Source organism: Ipomoea triloba, chromosome 11, assembly GCF_003576645.1.
Source record: "Ipomoea triloba cultivar NCNSP0323 chromosome 11, ASM357664v1".
In the NCBI taxonomy this organism is placed as follows: Eukaryota; Viridiplantae; Streptophyta; class Magnoliopsida; order Solanales; family Convolvulaceae; genus Ipomoea; species Ipomoea triloba.
Genome location: NC_044926.1, coordinates 5,921,602 through 5,936,944, shown reverse-complemented (window position 1 = coordinate 5,936,944; position 15,343 = coordinate 5,921,602). Strand labels below are relative to the sequence as shown.

The 15,343-nt window shown below is 36.3% G+C and overlaps 1 pseudogene; it reads right to left on the bottom strand.

Moving 5' to 3' along the window:
- Window positions 1–4,411: 4,411 nt before the first annotated feature.
- Window positions 4,412–11,730, bottom strand: LOC115997514 (annotated as a pseudogene).
- Between the last annotated feature and the right edge of the window lie 3,613 nt (window positions 11,731–15,343).

Below are 15,343 nucleotides of genomic sequence, written 5' to 3'. Positions count from 1 at the left end.
TAGGACAGGAGAAATACGAGTAATAATACACTATATAGGTGAACGGACAATTTTACCCCTTCGTTTGACCTCAATTTAACCAAAATTTGACGAAAGGACCAACATTGGAAAGAATTTGAAAGTCAAGGGACCTAAACTGTCCAAATTAAAAGTCGGTGACTAATTTTGGAAAATCAACATAGTTTGAGGACCATTGCTGGAATTAACTCCTTTTTATTACATATATTTTTATTATCGTTTAACTTGAAAAATATCAAATTATACATTCTACCAATAAGAATGTATTGATTATTCAACGTTTAACACAGTAAGATCAAGGAAGAGGGATGCTTTACAAAAAAATCATGTACAGTAAAAAAAAAAAAACATTTTCCATAATGAAAATATATATGTTGGAAGCATGAGGGTGAGGTTTTAGATTTTTTGCTGCATGTGATAATGACTGATGAGTGGCTGAATCGGAGAGTGATGAGTGCTTATAGTAGCAATAATTGACACAATTATCAGAGAATTTTATTTTTATTTTTTAATTGTTTTTTTATCAATGGGAGAGGACCCAAAGCGGTAGGGTATGAGACTATGAGTACGGGAAGACCGAGATCGAAGACTCATTAAGGCATCTTCAATAATTGAGATTTTTTCCTAATTTTTTGTTAATCCTAAAATTCACTTTATCATCAACTTTTTCACTCAATCAAAAAAATTCTTCCCCAATCAATTTTAATTTTTTTGTTGACCCACCATTTTACACCACTATATTTTAATTATTTCTTTATCTACTGTCATTCTAAATATTATAATTGTAATTATAATTATAAATTTGATAACAATATTATTGATAATTATAAATTTAATAATGTTATTATTGATAAGAGTTAATTCCACCAGAGGTTCATTGCCTTTGATGACAATTCTAAATTTAGTCCCAGACTATCATTTATGCCATTTGACATCCCAAACAATTATTTTTGGACACTTTTAGTCATTTTCATGACTTTTTTTATTTTTAGTAAGGGTATTTTGTCTCTTCATATTTTTCTTTTGTTATTTTTCTCGGTTTCAACCGGTCTAAAGTTTTTAAAAAAAAATATGAAAAGACAAAAATACTATTATTAAAAATAAGAAAAATCATGAGAATGACTAAAAGTGTCCAAAAAATAAGAAAAAAACGATAGTTTGAGACTAAATTTGAAATTACCACCAAAGACAAGATATCTTTGGTGGAATTAACTCTTATTGATAATTAAGATAATTTAATTTAATTAATAATTATAAATTTAAATAACAATATTAAATTAAAAAATTAAAAAAACAAGAATGTTAATAAATTAATTTAAAATTAAATTTAAAAAAAAGTTGGTCTGGCCATTGCAAAATGCAACAGCGAGCATGTTAATTGAGGGGGGAAGGAAAGAACATAACCTTCGCTTCAGGGCGTTTACTCTGAAACGCTCCAGCAGGCGGCGCGTGAAACACATGCGCCTACTGGTTGGTAGTGAGATGCAACTAATGCTTTTTTTTTTTTTTAAAAAAAATTCTAACAAAATCTCCTAATTTGCAGGACAACCCAACCCTCAAAATCTTGTTCTCCACATTAGCTAAAAATCCCTCTTAGTATATTTTACTATTTGAAAAATCATGAAAAATCCCTTTTTGGGGATGTTCTTATCGCAGTTTACATGTAATGTGCCCAGTGAGAAAGTAATTATTAAGAATGTCTTTGTAGGAAATAATTTTGTTATTAGAAATTAATTAGCATTTGTCATTATCTTAAAATTTTTATTCAAACATTTTTCTAGAAAAATATTTTAAATCGTAAATATATCCTTACCACAACCCAACAATAAAGGACAATAAAAAAATAATAATAATTGAATAAATTTTAAACATTCTCAATTATTTAGAGAAAAAAATATGGACACTCATAGCTTATAATAACTTCCTCATCAATCAAAAAATCACAATCTACCCCTAGAGCTTAGCGCAGTGGTTCATTGTCCGACTTAATGTCACAACTAAAGGGACCGTGTGGGTGTCAAATCCCATTATTAGAAACATGAATGGAAAAAATGTCAAAGTTGATGGAAAGTGTATGTGGATTGGATCCCTTGTGTGTCAATAAAGACTAGGATCAGACATGTGAGCTAATTGAGTAACTCGTAAGTTAATTACCTTTACTGTGACTCTAGGCATCGCGATCATGTAGACTTAGAATTAGTTTGGTGAAACACTTATCACCTAAGTTTAAAAAAAAATCACAATCTTAGTTAATTTTCCCAGGTCATCTAAGTGTTCACCAAACATAACAGTAAGTTTCATACTTTTTAAATTGCCATAACATTTTAAAGTTTCTTAATTAACTGTTAAATAAAACAACCTCATAGCAGAAAATGGTTAAATTGTTTGGTCCAATTCCAATAGGATACTAGAAAGGTAAATTACTGTGACTAAGTGACCTATTAAGTGGAATGACTAGTATTTAGTAGTCACAAAAGACCACAATATTGAATGTAGCTTTCACGTTGTGGTTATCAAAGATCGAATATATGTCATTACCCACAATCTATCACTTATAAACTAATTGAGTTGTTGTGCAACTTTCGTTAATTGAGTGGACTACACTAGATGGTGCTCACATCACATGATATGATGTTAGGGTCTTTATGGAAATAAAGATGTGTTTACTAATAGAATTTTTTTTTTTTTTGTCTAAAAGTGAAATTTTAAAAAAATAAAATAGAAAATATGTTTATTTGTATTTTTTTTTTTAATTTAAAAGCATAGAATGAAAATAGAAAATTCAAGAAATGAAAAATTTGAGAAAATGAGAGAAATAAAATAAACGCAACCAAATTATGCAATATGGGTTGGACGAGAATACGCAATTTTGAAATTTCAACATAAATATTAAAAAATTATGTCAAATACATTTTTCGACAAAAGTTTGGCTCGAACACATTTAAATAATAATAATAATAATAATAATAATAATAATAATAATTAGGAAGATTTTAAATTTTTTTTCTATTTTGAATTCATTCATGCACAAAAGTGGATTGCAATCTCAATACATGCTGATGGTTTTAGTGGACCTAACTCATTATTTAATTTGGTAACCTCAGATACTTTAGTCAATGAGGACAAGATTTAAATAAATAAATATGACATTGAATCAAAATTTCGATCCGTTGTAAAATAAGGTTAAGTGTCAAAATACAAATAGAGACGCAATAACAAGGCTATTACAAAACTTGAATAACTACAGACAGCTTTGTCTTGAAGGAGAAGATCCAGTGAAAAATAATGGAAGAATCTTGAAATTCAGTTCACAATATCTACAAATTTATATATTTAGAAACTAAGTTAAAAGTAATATTATATTAAACAAAAAATATCAAATTTAAAAATTATAAAAAAAATACTAATTTAAAATACAAAAAAGACAAGTAAAATGGGACGATGGAGTATTTTTTTTTTGAGTACTATTACTACTCTATTACATGTAGTATCTGTTCCTATATACTTTTTCAACCTACTGAAGGTTGACGAGTCAATATCACTCCACTGAAGTTCAAACCTATGACCTCACATTTGGGAGAGTCGCTTTATGCTGTTTGATCGCAATGGAGTATTAATTAGCCATAAATAAAAGGATTTAAAGGCATAAAGCAACTTAGTAAGAACATTATATTGTTGTTGGTACAACCAGATCAGAAGAAATATCCAAGTGTGGGAACCTCACATCCACACTTGTATCTTGGCGAAAACAACCACACAGGCGGGTGCCTATCTCCATTTGGCGACTAATCAACCTCAAAAGGTTTGTTGATATCATATCCAACAACGCCTTCTCGGATGAGCTGCCTGCAGACCTGTCAAGCATCTCAGGTCTGCTAACTTTTGAGGCTGAGAACAATTATCTCAGAGGGCTGGTTTGTCTATAGGATCTAAAATACTGTACATTTGGCTTATCAAAACTATATTATAAAAATATTCCTATCACATTTTATTCATCTGTTAATAAACATTATGTCTTTTACTAGCCAACCATTTCAAAACTCAATTTATAATTTCATTACACATACATTTAGAAAAAAAGAAAAAAATATTATTTTCGTTTATAATTATATAGATTTTACATAAATAATTTTATAATTTAAAAGTCTTACATATATATTATACTTATGAATTTTTTTAGTCAAACTAATCTTATTATATGAGAATACAACATATATATTTATAACATTTTTCCCGCGCATTGCACGGGTTAATACTAGTTAGGGCCTTAGGGGTAATAATCATCCCAACAATATGTTTAAATTATTACACACTCATCTTTAATACATAGTGGTTATTGCACACATAGATTATTCCAACAATGCTTTAAAGAAAATACAAATTCAAAATAATCTTAAATAGAGTAAACATGCATAGGAAGCTTTGGCTCAATGACAACGGGGAGTGGAAATTTCTTTGGTGTAGTAAGCCCAAAGATCTCTTCCATGTTGAGCTGCTCCGGAATCACATCATTTGGCAATTTCCAATTAAATCCATGTAAGAGATTAGCCAAGGTAACTTGAATTGCCTTAAACCCAAGACTATAGGCCGGACACATTCTTCTCCCTGCACCAAATGGTAAAAGTTTGAAATCGCATCCTTTAATATCAATATCTCTTCCAATGAACCTATCAGGAATGAACTCAGTTGGATTGTCCCTAAGCGTTGGATCTCTTCCAATTCCCCAGGCACTCACTAGTACTCGAGTGCCCTTTAGAATATCATAGCCAGCGACCTTGCAGTCCTCATGGCAAAGGCGTGGCACCAACATGGGCACCACCGGGCCGGGTGCAATCTCATTGCCTCCTTAATTATTGCCTGGATGTATGGAAGATTTGGCATGTCCTTCTCTTCTACCCATTCTTCTGCCCAATCACACGGTCTAGTTCATCTGTTGCCTTCTTTATTATCTCTGGCTTCTTTAGGAGCTCAGAATCGCCCCATCAGACTCATTCAAGTAACTCTTTCCGAGCACCATCCGACTAATCACGTTTAAGTTCAAGGTGAATAGGTAGTCTTTCAAGAGAACGTGGTTGTGGGCTAAGGATTTGTTGTAGAGTTGGTGGAGCATTGATTTCAATTCATGGGAGCGAATGTGCTCGTAAGAGTCGAGGCGCTTGGCACTAAATAGCTCGATGATGAACATTCGCCGTGCTTGGCGCCAGTATGGACCGTATTGTACGTGACCATGTGACGTTGGAATTGTTGTACATGATGTACTTTCCGGCAACATTTTTGGGTCTGGTACGATGACACATTATAATTTAGAAATAAACAAATTGGTCACAATATCTATAAGGAAACATGTTAGCATTTGCCAATAAAATTATCTTAGGGTACCCAGCCCGCACTAGTACAGGTATAAATACTCTCCCCACACCACCTACCCGTGTGTATTTTGTGGAGAGGTTTGACGGAGGAGTGAGCTGAGGAATAGATCGAGATTAATGAAGATTATAAATATTAAGGTTATGTTCTGAAGTTTCCCTTTAGTCTTTCCTCTTCAGGCTTTTTCCTTTCTTTCTGCCTAAAACATTGAATCCCTAACCTTTGCTTACTATACACAAGAAATCCCCACCATTGTTGCTAGTGAGCTGCCTATGCGAGCATTAGGTTTTTTTCTTTTTTTCAAAAGGAGTTTGCTGACTTAACTCGCAGGTTGGCTCATAGCCCGCCCAAAATGTGTATTTTTGGAGTGGGATCTAATTTTAAATGTGTTTTTAGTTGTAACGGGAAAAAAACTCAAAAAAGTGTGCAAAGTGCCAAAGTGCATATATCTGAAAATGCATTAATTTTGTCTTGTTCTAAAAACATGCATGCCATCTTAAGAAATAAGAAATCTACTCCTACAAATGCATATTTCAGGAAAGGAAATAATGCCCCAAAATTGACAACCACTCATACCTGTCAACAAAGTTGATGTCCATGGTTTTGAGGAAGGTTTCGGCCATTTCTGCGGAAGATCCCACCACCACCGGGAAGGACCCAAACTGGAGCTGCATGATGGGGCCGTACTTCTCCGACAAACCGTGGATGGACCGGTGAGGGAGGCTTCCGATGAGGTTCAAACTTCCGATGATTGGCCATGGTTTTGGGCCAGGCGGTAGATGATACGGGCATATCCACAGTAGAAGAGGGTGAAAATCAAGATATGAAAGATAGAGAAGAAACAACTCATACTGCTAGGCCAAAGAGGGAACGAAGGAAACCAGCATGGATGGTTGATTACATTTGTTAGACTAAGTCTATTCATAATAGGATAGTATAGTTTAGTCCTAATATATATCATATTAAGAATCATAGTCATAAACATAATAGGAGTAACTCAGTATATAACCACCCTGCATGCCAGGGAAGAGGACACACAAGAATTATTTCAACTTCCATTCTCCTGCTATCTATCTCTCTCTCTCTTTCTCTCTCTATTTCTCGCTCTGATTTTTCCTCCTCTCATTCCATCCTTGGAGTCCGCATCCACTCAAAGCGGTGCCGGCTTGGTACGAGTTCGTATCAATTGGTGCTTTCATTGAATCGAACTATAATCCTACCTCATTATGTCAGACAACCAAGCTACAGCAACTCATCCTTGGGAGCAGGCAATTACCGAATTGCAAGAAAATTTTGACAGACAAACTGTTACAAACCACATTCAAAAACTCATCAACTCGATTTCACGATTGGAAAAGATGGTAACAACCAATATGAATGCAGTAGTGCAACCTCAAGTACAGGGAATTTTAGGACCTTCACCTGATACTCATCTGCAGCCATCTATGCAGACGGAGAATGGTCAAGGGACCCAACGATCTGTGCAGACGGAGAATGGTCAAGGGACCCAACGATTTCATATAAAACTTGAGTTACCTCGCTTTGATGGTTCAGACCCTCACGGTTGGGTATTTAAAATTCAAGAATATTTTGACTTTTATGATACACCCGACACACAGCGATTGCGAATAGCAGGATTCACAATGGAGGGGAAAGCTTCCGAGTGGTATCAATGGATGAAGAAGAATAGATTGTTAACCACATGGAATGAATTTTTGCAGAATGTCACAAAGCGGTTCGGCGAGTCTCGTTTTAAGGATTTCCAAGGGAAATTGTCAAAATTGACACAGTAGACCACAGTCACTGCCTATCAAGCAGAATTTGAACGATTAATGAATAAAGTTACAGGGATTGCAGAACCAATCCTTCTTTCCATGTTCATCGCAGGGCTTAAACCACTTATTCGACGAGAAGTGCAGATGGCACGACCAACAACATTGATGGAAGCTTTTGATCTTGCTCGAGAACATGAGGCAAAATTGGAGGAAATTCAGGCTGAGCTTCAACCAGTTGCACGATCACCCTTAAGGTGGCAACAACGCCAAATACCACCTGCAAACACTACACGGTCAGCCCCAGTTATAACACAATCATCCGTCCAAGACAAAAGGGAGACAACAACCTTAGCTTTACCACCCTCAACTCAATCAACATCAAATCTTCCCATTAAACGATTAACACCTGCAGAGATGCGGGAAAAACGAGAGAAAGGTATCTGCTATAACTGTGACCAACGCTGGTCAAACAACCATAGATGTCGAACCATATTTCTGATGCTAATGGGGACAGGAGATGACGATATAGAAGACCCACTCTTACAGGAAGAAACCATAGTGCATGGGCAAGATGACATAATCTCAGGAGATATTTGTAGTCTAAACTCATTGGCAGGCCCAGGTAATCCTAGATCGCTTAAACTTTTGGGGGAAGTTAATGGGCAAAAATTACAGATTTTAATAGATAGTGGCAGCACCCATAACTTTGTGCAACCCAAAATTGCGGAGCAATTACAGTTACATGCTTTGAAGGTTACACCATTTCGGGTATATGTTGGTAACGGAGATTCTCTAGCTTGTTCTCACAGTTGCAAACAAGTACCATTGACACTACATGGCACTGAATTCTTAATAGACTTCTTTGTGCTTCCAATTCGAGGCCCGGACATGGTGTTGGGAATTCAATGGTTACGGGGACTGGGAAAGGTTGAGCATGACTATGCTAATATGTCCATGCAGTTTGAATGGAAAGGCCAACAGGTAAAATTGCAAGGAAATCTCTCATTGACACCACATGAAATAACTCTGAATCAGTTAGAAGCTCCAGTCACAACAAGGGAAATACTGGAACTCTATGAGTTGTTCCTAATAAGTGGTCCTGAATCTCCACCAGAAGAAAATAATACTGAAAAATCTATACATGAGACACAACTCCCTACAGATATACCACCAGAAATTATAACAGTACTTCAGCAACATGCGAAACTATTCCAAGCACCTGCTACGTTACCCCCATATAGATTTTTCAATCACAGAATTCATTTACAACCGGGAACCAAGCCAATCAATGTTCGCCCATATCGCTACCCACACTTCCAAAAAGAAGAAATCGAGAAGCTGGTTACAGAAATGCTAGATCAAGGAATTATCCGACCTAGTCAAAGCCCTTTCTCATCTCCAGTCCTACTCGTAAAAAAGAAAGATGGCACCTACAGATTCTGCGTAGATTATAGAGCCTTGAACGCTGCAACAGTACGAGACCAATTTCCTATTCCTACGGCAGATGAGCTCTTTGATGAGTTAGGCCAAGCAAGGGTGTTTACAAAATTAGATCTTAGAGCCGGCTATCATCAGATAAGGATGCATGACCGAGACATATATAAGACAGCCTTTCGAACTCATGAAGGACATTATGAGTTTCTTGTCATGCCTTTTGGGTTAATGAATGCCCCGTCTACCTTTCAAGCAACCATGAACCGCATGCTCCACCAATTCTTAAGGAAATTTGTGATAGTGTTCTTTGATGACATCTTGGTCTATAGTCAAACACTGGAGGATCACATTTACCACCTACAAGAAGTGTTTGGCACATTACAACAGTATGAATTCTACTTAAAGTTGAGCAAGTGCAGATTTTGTCAAACTTCTATCGAATACCTTGGTCACATAATTGATCAGGAAGGTGTGCATGCAGATCCTAACAAAATTGAGGTAATGATAAACTGGCCACAACCAAAAACCATTCGACAATTAAGAGGATTCTTGGGAATGACAGGATATTACCGTCGTTTCATAAAAGGTTATGCCAACATCGCAACTCCGCTAACCGACTTACTTAAAAATGATGCATTCCAATGGGGGCAGAAAGCAGAGGAAACATTTACAACCCTCAAGACTACAATGACAAAGACCCCGATTTTAAGACTTCCTGATTTTAGCAAGCATTTCATTGTAGAAACAGATGCATCTAATGAAGGCATTGGGGCGATTCTGGTGCAGGAAGACAGACCAATTGCATTTTTCAGCAAAAAGTTGGGATCACGATTAAAAAACTCATCAACATACAACAGGGAGTTTTTTGCCATTGTAGAAGCTGTACAAAAATGGAGACAGTACCTACTAGGGAGGTTTTTCATCATCCGAACAGATCATAAAAGCTTGAAGGAGTTGTTACAACAAGTAGTGCAAACCCCAACTCAACAATACTATGTTAGAAAATTAATGGGATATAATTTCAAAATAGAGTATAAACCTGGCAGCAATAATAAAGTAGCAGATGCTCTTTCAAGAAGAGAAAAAGAGACAACACCGAACATCTCATATGGAGAAATATTCCTCACAGTAAGTAAACCAATCCCAGAACTTATAGAGACTATACGAAAGGAAAATAACTCAGAACCTGACATACTGCAACTTCACCAAAAAAATACAGAAGGGAGACTACCTAATTATTATGAAATCAAAGATGGCATGGCTTTCTACAAAGGCCGATATTGCATAGGAGCAAACTCTAAACTGAAATCTCACCTGCTACAAGAGTTCCATTCAACCCCAATGGCAGGTCACACAGGGGTAACTCGCACATTGGTGAGGCTTGCAGCTAATTTTCATTGGACAAACATGAGGGACGATGTGAAAAAGTTCATCGCAACCTGCCAAATATGCCAACAAACCAAATATTCAACACAACCCTCTGCAGGACTACTCCAACCACTCCCAGTTCCTTCAAGAGTTTGGGAAGATGTAACAATGGATTTCATAACAGGATTACCGGTATCACGAGGACAAGGAACCATCATGGTAGTTGTGGATAGGCTTACTAAATATGTACACTTTGGAACATTACCACACCAATTTAGTGCACAGAAGGCAGCTAATGTATTTGTAGAAATAGTGGCAAAACATCATGGTTTCCCTGCAACAATTGTCTCAGATCGAGACCCAATTTTCTTAAGCAAATTTTGGGATGAATTATTCACACTAAGTGGCACAACACTGAAGAGAAACACGGCATACCACCCACAGACCGACGGGCAAACAGAAGTAATGAATCGAGGCTTAGAGCAATATTTAAGGGCTTTCACCCACGCCAAACCAACCAACTGGACATCATACTTGGGTTGGGCAGAATTTTGCGCCAATACAAGCTACCACAGCAGCATTAAGATGACTCCATTTCAAGCACTATATGGAAGACCTCCACCTACCTTATCACCGTATACAAAAGACACAACAACAGTTCAAGCACTAGATGAATTGTTGTTGGATCGCGACAGAATGATAAGGCAACTAAAACTCAATCTCTTAGAAGCTCAACATCGCATGGCCCAAAAAGCCAATGCCAAAAGGAGTGAAGTGGAATTTTCTGTAGGAGATAAGGTTTGGCTTCGTCTACAACCATATAGACAGATATCAGTAGCACGGAAAAGCTCTAACAAACTAGCGCGACGCTATTATGGGCCGTTCAAGATCTTGGAAAAAATAGGAGAAGTCGCATACCGCCTCGAGCTTCCACCACAAGCAAAAATTCATTCAGTATTCCATGTCTCACAACTCAAGAAACACATGGGAACTGAGGGAAATATAGAGGTCCAATTACCAGAAAAATTTGTTGGCCAATCACCTATTTCAACTCCGCTAGCACTCTGTGGGGAACGGGATGTTCTGAAAAATGGAAAAATACAACACCAAGTCTTGGTACAGTGGTCAGATAGTAATCCAGAAAATGCAACATGGGAAACTGCCGATGAAATGGAACGATGGTACCCCAATCTCCACCTTGAGGACAAGGTGGTCGCCGAAGGAAAGGGGAGTGATACGGGCATATCCACAGTAGAAGAGGGTGAAAATCAAGATATGAAAGATAGAGAAGAAACAACTCATACTGCTAGGCCAAAGAGGGAACGAAGGAAACCAGCATGGATGGCTGATTACATTTGTTAGACTAAGTCTATTCATAATAGGATAGTATAGTTTAGTCCTAATATATATCATATTAAGAATCATAGTCATAAACATAATAGGAGTAACTCAGTATATAACCACCCTGCATGCCAGGGACGAGGACACACAAGAATTATTTCAACTTCCATTCTCCTGCTATCTATCTCTCTCTCTCTCTCACTCTCTCTCTCTCTCTCTCTCTCTCTCTATTTCTCTCTCTGATTTTTCCTCCTCTCATTCCATCCTTGGAGTCCGCATCCACTCAAAGCGGTGCCGGCTTGGTACGAGTTCGTATCAGTAGATGAAGTTTTCTCGGCCGCCGGAGATGTTTAGCGAGGAGGATAAGTGCAATGGTTGACACCCAGGCTACTGCATAGGCAATCCAAGTTGCAGTAGGGGCCTCCATTTAATCAAAACAATTTGTTTTATAGAATGCTACCTATATATTGGGATCATGCAGATGCTGCAGGTGATTATGTTAATGCCTGTGAATTGTGATAATGGTGAGCGTCTAAGTCGGAGAGTGAGGGCTATTTATAGTAGTGATAATTGAAACAAGAGTGGGACTGTGTTTTACCATTCTTATTTGTGAGACGGGCCATAAAAATGTAATGATTGAAAAATGTAATATTAATATTTGTCACTCAAAAGTGAAAAAATATAATACTTTTGAATATTTAATCATCAAGTTAAATTGGTTTTTTTGAAAAACTCAAGTTAAATTGGTTGATTGTGAAGAAAAATGTGATGTTCTGATTATAATACGTTTGATGAATTGTGACTATTTTGATGAATTGTGATGGTGAGCGTTTGAGTAGGAAGAGTGCTGGGTATTTATACTAGAAATAATATGACCATGCTAAACTTGTTGGAAATTTTAGTACGTATAAAATGACATAGAAAGTGGTTATTTTGAGGTACAAATATATGTGGGGTTCATTTCCGATTTGTGTCAGGTAAAAATGGATTCGCGCTCTTTGTAGTAAGACGAATAAATTGACATATTGTACGCTCAAAACGTATAATTGGTGAATGAGAAATTGATTCTCAAAGTACGCAAAATCATCAGCATGAATAAGCTGTTGGGCCTTCAAGTACTAATCCGATAGCTGTGGTATGGTCACTAGAGTCCTTGAAACCACCAGCAATGCCGCCATCGCACGAAAATCTGATCGGAGACCCTGAAACACGTACAAGTTCTGTTTATCAAGAGAGATGGGGTGTTCGTTGAGGGCCAAGTCTTCAACCAACAACTGCGCACACCCGAGATACTTCTCTAGTGAGCTATCACCCTACCTCAAAGCTTGAAACTTTGCCAGAAGGTTCAGCGTCCGTGCTTGGGTGGAGGAACCAAAGGCCGCCTCAACAGCTTGCCAAACCTGCTGGCGAGAGGTAGAACGCCCTACTGCTCTCCCATATGAGAGGTCATGAGATCGAACCTCAGTGGAAGCCATGGTTGCAGTAGGAGACGACCTATAAAAACAAAAAAATAATGCATGTGTGTAGGTGTATGTCATATTATATATATCTTACTTCTCTTACTTATATAAATAAATAAATTTAAATATATATAAATAACTCGGCTAACTCTACCGAGTTGGGTTAGTTAACTCAGCCAAATTCGGCCGAGTTAGGCGCTAGGCGGACGCCTAGGGGGCAATTCGCCTCGGTCTAGGGACACCTAGCTAGGCGGGGTATTTTTGCAACCGTGGTGGAGGTGATACTGACTCTTTGTGTTTCAACAGGTTGAGAAAATATGTATGAACAAATACTACAATGTAATAGGATTAGTTGTATTCAAATTAATATATATATATATATATATATATATATATATATATACACACACACACACCAAGTCTAACACTAGGAGTCCTAATATCCACCACGCATCTCTATTGTCACCTCTTTGCAATTTGCAATTTGCAATCAACCTGTGGTCATCAGCCACCACTCCCCCACCCACCACTCTCCCTCATCTTGTACCCAAGCCCTTTTCTTTTATTTTCTTAGGACAACCACAGACGCAATGGTTTTTTTGGGATTTTTTTGCAGGACAAAAAACTCGGAGTAAAATTTTTAATTGATAGGAATGTGACTTTTTTTTCAATTTTTTCCTCCTGTAAGCTAAAGATTTTTTTTTGCGGGGTCCACTGAGAGAGAAAAAAAAAAAAAAAAAAAAAAAAAGGAAAAAGTTGTTACTCCTTTTACATGTGAAGGGAACCGTCGCGCCCAGCTTGGGGCGTGCACTACATGCGCTAGCTGGGTGCGTAAATGACAATGTTTTTAATTTTTATTTATTTTATTTTTTTGTTTCAAATATTTTTCTCATTTTTTCTCTTCTCTCTTTCTTTTTCTCCTACTTAGCCTGAAAAAAACTTATCAAAAAACCCCTAACTATTGAACTTTACTCTTATATATTTATAAATAATTTTCACTAGCACAATTCACGGGTTGTTATGCCGTGGACCCTGGTCCACCTTGCAAGGTGGACCTGGGTCTACATTCACATACATTATATTCTACATTTACATACACTATACTATACATTCACACTTTATAAACTACACATTCACACATTACAGGATTATATGTTTAGTAACTATATTACCACTGTTATGCATTCACACATTCAAAACGCTATATTCACATGTCCTATACTCCATATTCACAACTTGAAAACTCCACATTCACACATTACAGGGCTACAAGTTGTTAGAACTTCTTAACTCTATTACAGATTCACACATGCATAACTCTACATTCACGATTTCTATACTCCATATTCACAATTTGAAACCTCCACATTCACACATTTCTGTGCAACTTTACATTCACACAATCATAAATCTACATTCACAATTTCTATACTCTACATTCACACTTTGAAATCTCTACATTCACACATTTTTGGATAATTCTATATTCATCAATATATTTACTAATTTTAAAAAAATTAAAAAAAAAAAAAGACAAAAACGACGTAATTTTGAACCTAAGTCCACCTTGGTCCACAGCATAATTTGCCCACAATTCACCACGCCAAACTCAATTTGTCTTTCCCTGTCTCATCACGTGATGCTTTTTGGTTTTTCGTCTTTTTCGTTTTTTTTTACTGTGTTAAAAATGGACTCTCCTCTGATCCAGAACAACCAATGATGGGTGGAATCAATAAAAAGACGGAAAGTTTTCATTGGCACGTTTTTATAATAAAACATATTTCATGCGCACTAAAATTTCTAGTCTCAACTTTTACTCTTATTTTTGTTCAAATTTGATTGAACGAAGAAAAAGAAAAATAGATAAAGATCATAATCCCGTACTAAATTAAACAATCAAGGCATGTCATGTCATATGGAGTAGAAAATTAGAGTGAAATTTGGGACTTATGTAGAATTACACATTTATTATTTAGAAAAAGAAATTCCCAATTTTGTGTATAAAAAGTGGGAAAATTTGCTTTCTTTTTTCAATTTAGAGAAAAAAAAAAGCATTTAAACAAAAAGATTTATTTCTTCATATTAAATTTTCTAGTTTTTCAATAATTCCTCTTAGTAGCGCAAATTTTACTGTGGACCATGCATCAAAACGATGTCGTTTTGATTAATGAAAACAGACGGCTGAAACAGCCTCCATTCCGCGCCATTCACTTTCAGTTTATATACATTGCAGTTACATTTAAACACAACTACAGTTTCTTTTCGATTTAACTGCAGTTTCATTCGACATTATGCACTCAAATATGTGAAACTATTATTCAGTTTCCTTTCAACACAACTACAATATCATTTCGATATAACTACAGTTTCATTGGACAATATATATCTAAAAATGTGAAATTATTATTCGGTTTCATTTTATATACACTGCAGTTTCCTTTTAACACAACTACAGTTACATTTCGATATAACGACAGCTTCATTTGATAATATAAAAACAAATGTGATGCAGTATCTTTTAAGATGAACTATAGTATCCTTTACGGAGTTCCGCCGCAGTCGTTTGTTTTACTTAATGAA